The sequence below is a fragment of the Trachinotus anak genome, unplaced genomic scaffold, assembly GCF_046630095.1.
Source record: "Trachinotus anak isolate AG129_WGS33_773 ecotype Australia unplaced genomic scaffold, CSIRO_AGI_Tana_v1 ptg000010l, whole genome shotgun sequence".
NCBI lineage: Eukaryota > Metazoa > Chordata > Actinopteri > Carangiformes > Carangidae > Trachinotus > Trachinotus anak.
Genome location: NW_027273861.1, coordinates 19,312,259 through 19,324,534, shown reverse-complemented (window position 1 = coordinate 19,324,534; position 12,276 = coordinate 19,312,259). Strand labels below are relative to the sequence as shown.

General features: G+C 40.9%; 1 protein-coding gene across 7 annotated transcripts in view; it reads left to right on the top strand.

Annotated features, from left to right (window-relative positions):
* ptprsa (protein tyrosine phosphatase receptor type Sa) overlaps nt 1–12,276 on the top strand; it is a 229,007-nt gene that overhangs the window by 20,353 nt on the left and 196,378 nt on the right. The window lies entirely within an intron of this gene.

The window sequence follows — 12,276 nt, the reverse complement described above, 5'->3', positions numbered from 1 at the left end:
TTGGCCATTTTGTATGAGTGCTAACTGATTAGCTATTTCGGAGCTCAACATGTGCATTGTATTGCTTATGTTACTCTAAAATTACAATAAAGAAATACAGAAAATAAACATAGAAAATAAAGGCCACTTTTGTAAAAAGCATCTATTATGGGTTTGCTCTGTTATCTCTAACAGTGCAATCAGATCCCACAATCCCCTCCTGAATAACTAACCCAGATACGCCATCTTGTCAAATTTACTGTCTTACTCTTTTACTCTTACTGAGTAACTTGTAGTGATTTGTCTTTTCAAGGAACATATAATGCCCTTCACTCTTTCACTTTACTCACCTTCTAAATTACAGTTTCCTCTGCTTATGCTGAATATTCTCCTGTTGAAAAGAAAATTGCTTGAGTAAATGGACAAATGTGCATATCAACAGTTTCCCCCCCTGGCAGTTATGTTATTACATACACATTGTTTCTGTAACAATAGCAGTGTTGTGCAGGAATTTAAGGCACCCACAGGCTTTGTAAATCAATGTGAGAGGCATCAGCTAGTTGCCTTAAATGTTAATGTCTTTCCCACTCAAAAACAAAGAGACTGCTAGCGGACGACATGTTGCTGATTGTCCTGTGTTACCCTGTGCTCTGCTAGGAAAGCCACTGCAATAACTAGACACCTTACTCTATGCTCTGCTTTGCTGTTGATTGCCAGCAGTAGCTGAAATATTGCTGCAGCAATTTTGGGAGATACATCAGTGCACATTGTGATTGGAGATTGATGGTTGATGTCAGCAGTAAACCTCAGCCCTACAGAAAAGTTATTTCTCTGGTTGTACCAGTCAGATAATATTCTTCAAATAACCTCCCATTATATTTTCAATAAGAATTCCTTGTTTTTTGTGTAAGTGTGCTTTCTGCTGCCAGGCTCTTTCCTCTGTGTCTCCCTGACAAACTAGTCAAACAGTGAGGAGAGAATTATAGAGACGATGGAGGGCAGATGGGTTGGGTTTCCGGCCTGGCCAATGCTCCTGTTTGACCTTCCCTTGGATTATTTGCAGCACCTGTTGCTCCTTGTTGTCTGATGATTAATAATGCAGAGACAGCATTAGCTCTGAAGTGAGGGAAAGAGATGGGGACAAGTAGGTTAGACAGAGAAGGCTGTGAGCGGGGAGACGAGCTATTGCCTTTGTGTTGTGAATGTTTTGAAAGTCAGAGTGAGAAAACACAAACAGACAAAGGAAAACCTATGGAGGAAAAAGATGCAGCTAGGAATTCAACAAAAAGATGGAAGTAAAAAAGGGACAGGAAATATAGACAGATGGACGTGCCTGTAGTCTACCTATCCTGTTTTTATTCCCTCTCTGGCTCCCTCCTCCCTCCTCTCTCGTGTCTCAGTAACTCAGCTTTGTCATTCACCTAACCTTGGTGGCAGAGTGGAAGGTTTCTTGGCGCCTGCCAGTTGTTCTTGGCATGGCAACGCAAGGGAATAAACCTCAGAGCTTTCATGATGAGGCGCTTAGCAGATGTCTGATGAACAGCTCGACGAAACTTCGATCTCCCAAGGACACGGTACCTTTGGGATCTGTGACGAGATGTGCATGTCTATGTGTGAGTTTGAAGAATCAGACTTTGAAAAATCAGGATCGGTGTTTACTGGTATTTGGCATGGTAGCCCTGTGCAGAGAGAGAGAAAAAGAAAAAAAAAACAGACTTGCAGTCAGTGGTGATATAATATATTCTGATGCCCATGATTCAGTGACGACAATACTTGTAACACTTTCATATTCCTACACAGTATTAGGACACTAAAAACACACAACAGCTACCATTTTATGTAGCTCACTCTTATACAAAACACGATCAGATATAATATAGAGGTCAAAACCACATGGGCAACTTTAGTATTTACACTAGCATTGTGTCCTGCCTTCAAAATGTAGGTGAATGGATGGTGACAGACGCTTTGTTAATGTAGACTGACACAACTGATGCTGACGCTCTGGGTGGACGTATCCTGAGAGCAAAGGGACAACCGTCTAGATTTCCAGGCACAGATGAAGAATTTTACCCCAGGGATGTTTCAGCCTTGAACATAATCCAGCCTGTCCACTGCCAAGGAGGATGGACTGCAACAAAGAGACAAGATTAGACTGTGGATAACATACTAAATGCTAATGAACGTATGAAAGGAACAAAGGATTATTTCAATAATAACAGCAGCTTAGCTGCTGTAGTTCCTGAAAATAGGTCAAAACAAAAGAGGAACACAAGTTTGACTTTGCCTTTTCACATGAAAAATAGTAAATATAGCATTAATGTATTTTAATGTAAGGGCTCCTGTGAATAATGACCATTATAGGGTTAAAAAAAAAATCCCAATATATATTCCCTTGAGAAGCTGGTTTGTAAAAGTCTTATAGTGTCACAAATTGCCAACCAGTGATATTCTAAAAAAAATCAATTTATGCTATTTCAGTTATCTGCTAAATTAACCATCTTGAAAAAGTACACTGTTAAGTTGATCTTACAATATTGATCTCTGCAGTTTCCAATTCAGAAAAAGATACGCTTCTCAGGGGAAAAGATGGTCCCAGGATGCCAACATTATGAAGATAATCTGATGCTGTTAGCATCCTTGATGCATACTCATATGCAGAAAGTAATTATTCTTTCATTTAATGTCTGTAAGAATTGGTTTTAGGTTCTGAAAGACATTATACATCACAATCCATACTATAACTACAAGATTAAATGACATTGTGACTGAATAGTCTCAGCTCTGGATATATAATCCCTGAAACAGTCATTCAAGCATAAATCTTTCAAGTGGCTCACTGTGCATTTTGGAGTATTTGGCAAGCGTCTTGCCCGGGTTAATACCCTGTTCCTCCACTGACCTCTTTGCCTGTTTCCCTGGCATCGGTGAGGCCAGCGTATTAATTTGATTGAAATGTGGTGGCTTGTACGAGGGGTTACAATCAGGGGTTAACAGCTATCGTGATTAAGCCTCATTCTCACCCAGTGTGGCACTCCATGGAATTCACACCAGCGTATCCTATCAGGTATGAGGTGGCAAGTATGCAAAATGCTTAAACAGCCTCTTGTGCAGGCATTTCCACTGTGACTCAGAATGCAAATTGGTCAGGCTCTCAAACCCAAATGAGAGGGGAGGGGGACATCAATGCACTCTCAGGCATTGACACACATACACCAGTGCACAAAAGCAGACACTCGCATACACGCACACACACCTTTCTCACTCTCAAGGTCAGACAATATTGGCAAATGGTAAGATAAAAGAAGAGCAACACTCGCAGCCATGGAGTAGTCTGAGATAGCATCGCATTCAGCGCTCCATGAAACACAAATGTGGCTATGTATTTAGGCCACGTATTTATTTATATTGTTGCTTTTTTTTTTTTTTTGAGAGAGAGTCAGTCTTCTTTTCATGATATTGAGACAAATCGTGGCGTGGCCATGAAAGCTACTCTGCTGATTAACTCTTCGAGGATGGCTTTTTATCTGTTGGCATTTGATGTACGACATCTTTGTAAGGGCTTCGGTCGAACACAATCACGGGCCCTTTCATTGCAGGGTCCCCCTCAGATTGCCTGCTGGTTCTCAAGGGAGGCCATCCTTCAGAAAATATTGACTGTTGGACAGTGAGCGCCCGTGTGTATTAGGAGGGCTGCTTTAGAGAGAAATTGCAAATACCTTTGTGTGTGTCTATGTGTGTGTTGTGCCTGTCTGTCTCCATGTACTAATGGAGAAATAGGAGGATAGAGCCAACCAGAGTGCAAAGGTCACTCGCCTTGTAAAAGGGAAAAAGGAAATTCCATTTTCCTCAATACATTGCTCCCAAATGCGCCCGCTCTTCCATCTCTTTTATGAACCACTGGATGCAAATACTAAAGCACCATAAAAGACCTTAGTGCCGCTATTAGCAAGCTGCAGGCAGTGCACCCAGCACTTTGTTGTTGCTGGGGACTTACACTGTTGCAACCTATGTAACATGCATCCAGGATTTTCCCAAACTGTCTCACTCATCACAAGGGTGACATCAAACTTTGAATCATGTCTACACAACTGTGGCTGACGCCAACAGAGCCACTCCCCCCAGGGACAGTCTGACTATCTTTCATTGTTCCTGCCTCTTGAGCACAGCCTGGTCATTAAAATTGTGAAACCTACGAGAAGGACAACATCAGGTTTGAGGATGCTAACTCTGCTCTTCAGCACCAATTCCAGCACGCCGACTGGGGTGTGTTTGCTGCCCATGCCTCCACAGACTCTCAGATTGACCGTGACTCATATACCCACTCAATCCTTGATCACATCAACAAGTATGTGGACAGAGTGACTACTCAAAAACAAATAAAAGCTTTCCCCAGTCAGAAACCTGGATGAATAGATGAATCCTTGTGAACTGCCTCTCTCACTTTCCACCTCTGATGTTTGTGCCGCACTGAGCAGAGTGAAGTTACAGAGGGCAGTTAGCCTGGGTGGAATAGTGCTCAGACCCTGTGCAGTGCAGTTGGCCAGGGCCTTCTCAGACTGTCCCATTAAGTTGTCCACACAAGCTTCAAGACCACTCCCATCATGTCAGTGCCAAAACACTCCACTGCTACGGCCCTAAATGACTTTTGCCCGGTTACTCACCCCCATCATTGCAAAGTGCTTTGAGAGACTGGTTCTATCACGTCGAAAATTCTGTCTGCCCACCACCTTGGCCCCCCATCAGTTTGCCTACTGCACCAACTGCTCAACAAGGTACGCCATTTCAATTCTGCCCTGACCCCCCTGGACAGTCCCAACTCTTAAATGAGAATGTTGTTCATTTACTTCAGCTCAGCATTCAACACTGTGATTCCCTCAGAGTTTATCCAGCTCTGTATTAGCACATCCCCTTTCAGTTGGACTTTGGTTTTCTTAGCTACATCTGTAGTGGAGTTTGTATCAAGCTTCATATTCCTTGGAGTCCACATCTCAGATAATCTCACTTGCCCACCATTGAGAACATTTACCATTTTACCATAAATGCTGCCTGGACACGGGGAAAAGTGTTATCTGGACTGGATCCAACCCTAATCATGGACCTCCCATCCAGTAGGTGTTACAGGAGCCTCTGCTCCTGCACCAGCAGGACCAGGAAGAGTTTCTTCCCTGAGGCTGTGACCCCACTGAACTCCACACCACAGCGCTAAGCATTATTGCACTGTTTCAATACTTTTATATTTACTCTGCTCAGTATTGCACAGGCTGAACCTCTCACATTGATTACTATTATTTGTTTTGTAAGATATAGCTGCACATATGCTGTAGTGCTTACTTACACATACACCTATCTGTATATAATCCGATTCTTCTGCACTTCTGTTTAGATGCTAACTGCATTTCATTGGCCGTATACCTGCACTCTGCACAATGACAGTAAAGTTGAATCTAATCTAATCTACCCTAATGTAATCTAAATCTCCTTGTTTTCCCTTGCTGTTGTTATCCTGTACTTATCCACAGAAGCTTCTGAGCTTTCAGAGTAACATCTATCTGCCGCATTCACATCTTTCAGCAAGGCTCTCTAACACCACCCAGACAGGCTTGTCCTTTCTTTTTAACATGCCTCCTTCATGATTAACTGCATTTTCTTTTTCTTGGAAAGACTGAAACATTTTAAACATTTTCACATTTTGAAGAAGGTCTAGTTTTTCTTTTAGTTGAGTTTGTAAAGAGAGGTGGCGGGGCTGCCTGAGAGAGGGAAGCATCCTGGAATTACATTCTCTTGTCCCATATCTTCGCTCTTAAACTGAAAAGCTTTTCTGTATTCCAGTGCTTCTTTTTCATCCATGACCACTGAAGAGGCACAGATATTTAAGCCTTTCTACTATTTATGTACTAAGTTTCATGCATTCTTAACCAAGAATTCAAGCTTCATACTGTTGCACACTTCATATGTACTGCTGCTTGTTGTGTTATAGCATCCCCAGTCCCCAGAGTCCAGGGTTATGGTGTCAACTGTATGTAGATGTCTATATAAGTGGTAGATACACTGTCAATGCATTTTAATAGGCCCATGAATTAGTCTTTAATGTTAGACATATATTATAATGGTGCTTGACATATGTGCCATTTAAAAAAAAAGCCATATTGTTCTAAAAGACGCTTCCGGCATTGCCTTCAAAGCAAGTCCATTGGTTTGAAGTTATATCATCCTGCATCCTACTTGGTGGGATCTGGACCTTGGTCTCCCTTTCGGCCTATGACCCTGTGACTACCTTTGTAGATAAGGTCACACTTGACTTCCATCATCCCATGGTGATACTGAACTGACTAAATGACAGTAATGTGAGGAGTGTCGAGGGTTAATCTCTTGTTGGGGTTAAGGTTAGAGAAGGGTCAGGTTGGGGTTTTGGTAACGCTGAAAAAAAAATTAATCTGGCTAACAACAATTCGGCATCATGGTGAGGGACTTGCACATCAGTGCTTTTTCCCTTGCTGGCTGGTGCCAGCACTGGACAAAAATGAATTGCCTCTCATTTGGATCTTAAATTTTAGTAACTGCATTTGGAGACTGTGCTCACTAGAAGAATGACAGCATTTGTCATTTGATCAAATGCCCAATACCATCTGTTAACCTGACAAAGACTTCCAGAGGAAGTATCCATTATCACAAAGGCACTGTCAACATTGGTTTCTCAACCATAATTGCAGTATTTCCCTTTCCTTAACTAAATACTTCTTTTAATCATGATGATGACCTTGACAAAGTAGTTCAGCAGACAAGGCAATCTTGTTGATAGGGGTATCTGATCAGAAAAACGCTAATATGTGACAACAACACATTTGTTTCATTTAGTTTGAAGGACTTCTGAGTTATTTGAAACGATTTTTCCACATGATCAAAGGTCTTGTGCAGCAAACAAGTCTTGTATGTGGTGATAGGGTCCCCTAATTACCATAACTGTTTGATTATTCTGAAATGCAAAGCCAGTAAAGCTCCAGAATGTGTACCCACAGCAGGTAAATGCCTAAAACATAAAATAAAATGTTTATCAATGATACAGGGGATAGTGAGGAGCCTATACACAGCTGCTTATGTTCCTCCATCAACAGCTTGTGCTCTCAAAGTGTCCTTGAGCGAAAGAATGAATCCCATGCTCACTCATTGTAAATTTATCAGGACAGGAACATCAGCAAAGTGCCAAACAATGAAATTCAGAGTAGCAGTAAGCATACACATGGTGCTCATGGCTGGGGCACGACCGTGGCTAAGAGGCAAACACGGTTGAATTGAAGTGGAAAGACAGTTGCAGATTGTGAGATGAAGCCTCAGACAGCTGGTGTAAGTTTATTTTACAAAGACACAGTCACTAGCTAACGCCCATTAATTCCCGCCTGTGCTATGAGCTTTCTGCTTGAATGAGAGTAATTATCGCTTCAGTCTTGACGTGGATACACCAACACTCTTGATGTCTTTGTTTAAACCTAAGTGAGAGCCTTGCCTCAGTTGTCAGTTGTCTGGCTAGATGTGTAATTTATTTTCTGTTTGTATAATCTCAACATGAATGCAGGGCCATCTCCGGGCATTTTGTTGACCTTGATGAGACGTCTGCCCCTGAGGGGTCTGATTATTTCATTGGAATATTTTATGGCTATTATCATAATTTCAGAATACATTATTATTTCAAATTTGACTTTAGCATTTTAACAGAGCATCGCGGGATGATTTTGACAGTTGTCAGTCCAGGAGCAAACATCTGGATAGCTGATATAGCTGACCTTATAGCCGATATAGCTGACCTGGATTTGCCTGCCTCGCAACATAAGTGACATTATGTTTACACACAGTATTATCCATATCTTGATTATGATTTGTCCCGCTGTGGATCATATTGTCTGCATGGAACATGAGTAAACTGGTTACTCATATTTGATTCTCACATAGCAGGGTATGTGTGCAGCAAATGAACCATTGGGTTGGTACTGTGCACGTGTTTCCATGTGTTGGTATAGTCTAAACAGGTTTATCAAAATCAAAATTAGGGACTTACATCTCTCTTGACACGTGACAGTCTTTTCTCTTTATCAGGGATATACATGTAAAATTTGGACTGTCCATTTTAGTTTATCAGAAGATGTAGAATGTCCTAGGGATTTTCAAAAGTCTTAAGAGATACAAGGTGTTTGTATTTTCTGTGATTAGTAATCAGTTTTATTGACATTTACATTTCAAATACAAGCATCCTTTTATTTGATTTATAGAACAAACATTTTTCCTAAGAAAGATTTTCAAAAAGAAATTGCTGAAAACACACTTAACCTCAAATTCCAAACCAGATATCAGGTCCATCCATCTGGTGTCTCTGGAGGAAGGTTACAGACAGGCTGGACAGAAGAGCAAGGTCACACCTCAGGACACTGCATTGGAGCTTGGGCTAAAAACATGTCTTTGCCCTGTGCAGAGTAGGATAGTATGTCATGTAGCAACTCTGCCTCACTCAAACGATGGGAGCGTGTCAGGGGGCGAAAAAATCAAGGTCTTGCCCTTTTTAACCATGTTCCCCTGCTCTGGGGTAACAGCCCCTGGGGTAGATAATAATGGAGTAATCCTCTTATCTGTTGCTGCTTCCCTCACCCTCACAGATCATTTTTCTTGTGCTCTACTCTATCATTCCATACCGAGCTGGCACAGTGCTGACTGTTTTCCCATTTGAGTTTTGTGCACAGTTTGGCTCAGTTCAGATTACACTGGTGAGCTGCTATGAAAATGGAAACTTATACAAACAGTTTCAATGAAAAATGGAGGGGATACTGTGTTATACCAACAGCAGTAGGACTGTTCCCTCCTACTAAACTGAATGAATAATTTAACTGAGCAAAATTTGTTAAATTACTCTCTCGCTGTCCTTTTAATGTGAAACCCCTTAAAAATAAATGCATCTCAAAAACAGAAAAGCTGAGGGCTGGTTTTCCTGGCTCAAGGAAAAAAAATATATTTTGGTAAATATGTTGTTGATAACATGCAGCATGTTTTATTAAAAGGATAATAGCAACTCTGGCACACACTAGCTGCACTCAGTAGCTTACAATACCCTGCAAAGCTACACACATTGGCACACATATTGGTGCCTCCGTCCAGGCGTGTTGGACGTGGTGTGTGAAAGGTGTCCTGCTGTGTGGTTGGTGACAAAGACTATTTCTGTACTTGCTCTCAGACAGAGAGACAAGCAGGATGTGAAGGAGATGAACTCTCATCACACTGTGCTAAATAGCACCAAGGGGCACAAACCACACCTAACATTAGCATGCTCCTTGCTAAAGCTGTCATGCCTTTGGGCCACCACTCTGCAGCTACTAAAAGGTCAAATGAGACCCATGAATACAAGTCTTAATAGATGATTGTGGTTGCATAGGATTTTAGTTTCATCACTGTTACATATGAAAAGATTCTTTTATCCAGGGAAGGTCAATTTAATGTGAATGCTCTTTTTTAGTAATACCTGTGCCACATTTTTATTTCCCACTTTTTCTACTGGTGGTTCCAAACCTCCAAGGCCAAAATGTTCTTATGTTTTTTTTTTTTATATGTGTTTGTGTGTGTGTGTGTGTGTGTGTGTGTGTGTGTATTAGGGCTGTCAACTTAATGTGTTAATTGCAATGAGATTAAGGACCTAGCTTTTTTTTAAAAAAAATAGTGTTAATCACGTGCTGCCAAAGATTCTTTATTTTACACCATCACTGGTGCTGTTACCAAAGATTCTAGTGCGTTCATCTAGAATCTTTGGCTGCTACTATTTTGACCCTTTGATTTTACACGGTGGAGGAAGATACTTAATGCCTTCATGCCTATGGGAGCAAAAAGGGGACGGTTCTGATCTGCATAAAGGGCCGTGTCGGGAGACCTAAAATGTTTAAATCCAATGTCTGAATCGTCATTGGTGAAGATCGAATGAGTTGGAAAATAAAAATATAACTTATCCAGAGCTTGTCCACAGATAAATAAATTATCAGACATCTTCATAATTACATGCCAGACATGATAACGTTCGTTTCTACTTCTACTTTTTTGTGTTCATTTGCTTCCCAATCAAGATACACTTGTAAGAATTGCTTTACATTGTTAATGCAGACTTAAAAACAGTTCTGGAATGCAAAATAATAGAATTACATTACATTAATCATGTAATAAAACATGCGATTAGTTGTGATTAACTATTGAAATTCAGCGATTAATCACGACAAAGAAAAAATTATTAGTTTGATAGCCCTTATATATGTACATATATATGTACACACACAGTATATCCCATAACATTGTCCAGTAAACCTGTGCTTGACTGGCTGTTTCAAAAATGAATCATCAAACTGTGAAAGGTAAATTGCCTTTTGTTGTGCTTTTGCTGTTGAAATTTACCAGTTTATAATAATCTCTTTCAGTGTTGTGACTGGAAGGTCACCTCAGGATTGATTGAATAGCACCTTTTTCAGCTTGGAAAGACCATCCTGTCTTGTTTTTTCCTGTATTTATCAGGTATAATGGCATTCAGTTAATCAAGTTCATTGTACAAAGTTGCTTAACACTGCTTTTTTTAAAAAAAAAAAGCTGAACTCTCTGTTAACTGTCCAGACCTTCATCATATTTTGTAGAGCCACAGTATTTCCTGGTTCACCTTGACCATGGTTTTCACTTCTTGAGTAATTTGATCATGTGACCAGTCATATTTCTCGCCGTAAAGGGATCTGTATCACTGCTTGTCAGTATCTCAGCAATGAAATAGATGCATACAACCTCACAGTGACAGGATTACGTCTAATCCCTTTACATTTCACCTGGAGATTTTGGATCTCTCTCTATGCTCCATGCCAAAATAAAGGATTTTTCATTTTCATATATCCACAGTGCCTTTCTGTTCTCCCCAGCACTTCCTGGCTGTACACAGCCATGGTGTGATATCATATCACATAATAGAATCTAATAGAGGTGGTCAACAGGGAGACACAGGGAGATGTATTGGTTGTTGGAGGAGGAAGAGTGGGGCCCATTTTTCAAGGTGTTATCAGTGGCATCCTGGAATTTGTCAGTCAGTAACAAGACAGGCATTGACAGGAAAGCCTCTAACGTACAGAGAAACTGTAATTTTTCACCAGACATCAATGTCTATGCATCAGATCCATATATATTACGCTTTGTTTTGGTAGGGATTGAGAAGACACGGGGGGACACCAGCAGCAGGATTGGAATACCAACTAAGTGTGGCCTGGATGCATAAATAGCAGAGCAGTTCAGTTTAGACACAACAACCCTTTCTTTTTTTTTCGTTTTTTTTTTCGTTTTTTTTTTTGAGTGTTTGAAGAGCCAATATTGAATTTGGAGATAATGTGGTCAAGATGAAACAGTGGCTGATCAGACAGCTATTAGCCGCATCATGCTGCTACTTGTTTTAAGTGGTTTTCTCTGTCTTCTTCCTCTCACATATGCTCTTTCAAGTGTATTTGTATTGAATGTGGAGAGATACAAATCTTTAAATAGAACGGTGGGTGTAGGAAGGGCACGTGTGGAGGAGGGGTGCAAAGAAAAACAAACTGATCTCTGATGTCTGTGTTTTACTTAACCTTCCAAAAAAAGCCTTGATGAGATTCCAGGATCGATAAAACTCCGACGAATACAAAAGATCAAAAATGGGCCCTTGATTCACTTTCCACTTTTTTTCCCCCTTATTCCCGGACCCCTCAGTGGCTCTCCCATTTGTGTGTGTCTTTGCGCCCCAAGGAGTGTATGCCTCTGCTCACTGGCTCCAGTTGCATTTTCAACTCTACCCGGCAGCTGCTTCCATAACATAATGATTACTGTTTGAGAAAAGTGCCTCCTGGGGACGGGGAAGCAAAGCTGCGGTTGAAAAATGATGTTCCCACACAATTATGTGAGGACAGTGTGGGATCCATCCACCTCCTCTTCTCTGCATCTTTTGATCAACCGGCAAAAGGAAGGAGAAAAATGCTCAGCGTTGGCTGCAGATTCAAGGTTGTGTTTGGAGTCAGCAAGGTGTGCCAAGTATCACAGCTGTATCCTGCAATCGATGACCTGGCTACCAGAGAGCTGGGATCAATGATGCCCTCCCTGTTTACACTGCAGGCTTCTCTTGTTTTTTTCTCATGGGCATGTGTTACAGTCCAATTTTTTTTTTTTTTTTTTGTCTGCTAAGCCTAGGTGGTGAGATTAGTTGCAGCATAATTTAAGGCAGACAGATGGAGACAGATAAGTACTCAGTAAGTTTTATTTATTTATTTATTCAAT